We start from the raw sequence: 3,396 nt of genomic DNA, 5'->3' as shown, positions 1-3,396 counted from the left end.
CGGTTATCGAGTATTTCATGTGGCTTAATGGATTAGAAGTCTTGATGAGCTGTTAAATCTATCTGAGTTGAATTTTGCGAAACCAAGTAGTTGACACATTCACAAAAAAAATTCTAATTGAAAACCAACTTTAAATTTTTAAGCTTGTAAGCAAATATGATACTAATCTTATGTAGTACAAAGCTTGTGTTTTTGACTTTTGCACTATGTAAGGATGTATTTTAAAAATAAAACATTTGTCCAGTGATAGTAATATTATTATTAATTTTCATCTTTTTAAAATTGCAATGATATATTAAATATGGAAATCATACAGACTAAAAGTAAACTTTTTGAAATAAAACTTATCTTAAACTTTTAAGTTATTAATTTTCTAATCATTACCATTAGACTAATAAAAAAAAAATTAAGGTGATGATATCCAGAAAAATATAATGAAAAAAATTTATTACTACTACAACTGATAGTATTTTGCGTTTTTTAGCATTGCATTTGCTATTTAGACATGACATAAAATTTTCCTGTAGCAATTGATGATTGTAAAGGGCAAAAGTGATTTTATCTGTTAGATATAGCAGGTGCTGAAAAATGAAAAACAATCTATAGTATAAAAATATCATGTAACATAAAACGGTTATTCCCAAATAAATTTTCCAAATTCATATGATATTATCGCCACATATCTACTCGAGCATGACAGCTTCACTTAAAACAAACTAACATTTATTACATGTTCATAAATCTTTATATTTTTATAACTTGTTCTACGGGCTTCAAAACACAATTAATACATTCATATAGTAATAGTCACATGTTTATCGAATTATAATAGTTAAAATTAAAACAAATGAACGTTATTAAATTATTGTTAAACAAATGAACATATATAATCTAAATTTTAGGTCTTGATTACAAAAATATAAAGCTAGTTTCTAATAAATTTCCTTTTAATAAAAACAAATTCCAATATCACGTGAATGCTGAAAAAAATTTTAAATGTAAAACTTAAGAAAAGTTATGGTCCCTGTAAATAAAATAAATTATCTTTTGCGTCTCTAGTGGGCAACTTCGTCACAGTCCGTAACTTTTAACATTTTCTGTTCTTATACTTGATATTCATGTAAAATTAATCATTTCACAATGGCACGCGCAAGACAAACAACAGTAAAATCGACAGGAAAAAGAAGTTCTCGCAAGCGACTTCAAACAAAAGCAGGATTAAAACTATCATCATCAACTGTAAAGAAAAATCCTCGCTCAGATATCAAGAGACTTGTTAAGAGAGAAAAGCCAAACCTAGGGTTAACTGGAAACCTCACTGCTGACACCAATACTTACAAGGGCGTCGTTATAAATTACAACGAGCCTCCGGAGGCCTCAATGTCTAAGACAAAATGGAGGTTGTACGTTTTCAGAAACGATGAACATTTTAAACCTCTTCACATGCACCGACAAAGCGCGTTTTTGATGGGAAGTAATTCAAGAATCTGCGATATTCCAATTCATCACCCATCAATAAGCCAGCAACACTGCGTATTCCAATACAGAGAAGTGAATAGAAAAATACGCGGTGTTGAGAAAAAGGTTGTACTGCCTTATATATTCGACCTCAACAGCACAAATGGAACTTTTCTGAATGGGAACAAAATTAAACCGAAAAGATACTACGAATTAAAAGAAAAAGATAACCTACAATTCGGTCTATCACAAAGGGAGTATATTGTTATAAATGATGACTTAAGTTTTAATGATGAAGTGAATAAATTAAACTGCTGTTCTTGAAGATTTGTAAATAATTAGAGTATTTGAATATTGTTTTAAATTATTATGTTTTATTGAGTACTACCAAATGACACAGTATTTGTTTAATAGTGATTTTAATAAAAGTGTTAATTTACAACAAACTTCTGTCTTTTATGTAAATAAACTTAATTTACTTCAAGTTACAAAATATATGCAATATTTATTGTAGTAAAATCTGTTTAATTTGTTACACTTTATTTTTTATTAATGATGTATATGTATCATTAAAATAATTTATATATCAAAAAAAAATATTGTCAGCTATTCTAATCTGTAGAGCAGCTAGAGAAAATAATATTTTAAAAATTAATACAGTAAAATATATATTTACGTAATAACAGCAGTAACAAAGAACAAAAATTTAGCAAATCTTAAAACTTTGTACAAACAAAAAAATATTTTTTACTAAAATTTCTAAAATTTTTGTATATTTCTTTTTATAACATATGAATCCAATAACAACAAAAAAACTCAGACAAAATAAAAATTAAATTGTGTGTGATTTAAAAAAAAAGAAATTTTTAGAAACATTGAAAAGTATTGAGAATAGATTACTTTTAGAAAAAATAGCTAGACTAGTTTTCTTTCAGTTTTTACTTAGCTCTCTTTTTGTAATAAGATGAAAATATCTAAAGATATTCAAAATTATTTAATTCTTTTATATTTAATACTAATATTTTTTATATTTTATCGGAAATTAGTATTGTTTTAAAAACATTTTCTACTTTTTTAAGTGATTTTATTTTTCAAATAAGGTTTTCAAGATGTTTTTAATTTCTAAATTCAAGGTTTTTCAAATTTTTTCTGTCTTAATTTTAATACTTCAGGTTTTTCCAGGATTCTGGAATTTTTGGCAACCCTACATACTACTTTTACAACTTAACCTAAGATCTACAATAAAATTAATTCTAATTAATTTTTTGCTTACTTTATTAATACTAAATGGAACAATTTTTTTCTATGTCAACTAAATAAATTTTTGTGTACTTTCGAAGTTCAATCTATTTTTGTAAAATTTTTAAATATAAACATTGTCTGTTACTGGTTTGCTATTTTACTATGATATATTTTTTTTTAGTTGATCAAGACAGATTAAAAAAAAAAGACTGTATTTAAAGGGTAGCCACTGCTTTAAAACAATAAAGGCAACCTAGGTTCAAGTAAAGTTGAAAATAAAAGTTAATGTGAGCCAAAAGCTAAAAAAAAATTAACATTAATCAAGCTTATAAACTTATCAAGACCAAAACATGTAACATATTATGAGTTAATATAAATAACTTAATATCTAAATTTAACAGACATTTAAAGTTGCAAAGAACTAGCCTGAAATGTAGAAATAACATCAAAATTAGCCTTACTTTTTTTTAAATAAAACTAACCTGGTTTATTAAAAGTTTGTTAAATAATTTAAACTTAGTTAAGTTTGTTAACCAGATGTTACTTAAGGAATATAAGTAAAGTATAAAAATTGTGTGTAATTTTCAAACATATAGTTTACACTGTGTACATAAAAATCTGAAATTTTCAAAAATCAAATGTTATGCAAAACTAAAATGTTATGCAAAACTTAGTATTAAATTATTTAAGCAGAAT

At 25.2% G+C, this 3,396-nt stretch overlaps 1 pseudogene; it reads left to right on the top strand.

Moving 5' to 3' along the window:
• Positions 1-1,140: 1,140 nt before the first annotated feature.
• Positions 1,141-1,782, top strand: LOC145829075 (smad nuclear-interacting protein 1 pseudogene; annotated as a pseudogene).
• The last annotated feature ends 1,614 nt before the right edge of the window (positions 1,783-3,396 follow it).

Source organism: Thalia democratica, chromosome 2 (genome assembly GCF_965202585.1).
Source record: "Thalia democratica chromosome 2, ktThaDemo2.hap1.1, whole genome shotgun sequence".
NCBI classification, from domain to species: domain Eukaryota; kingdom Metazoa; phylum Chordata; class Thaliacea; order Salpida; family Salpidae; genus Thalia; species Thalia democratica.
Note: the sequence above shows the minus strand (reverse complement) of the source record. Positions and strands in the feature narration are given on the sequence as shown.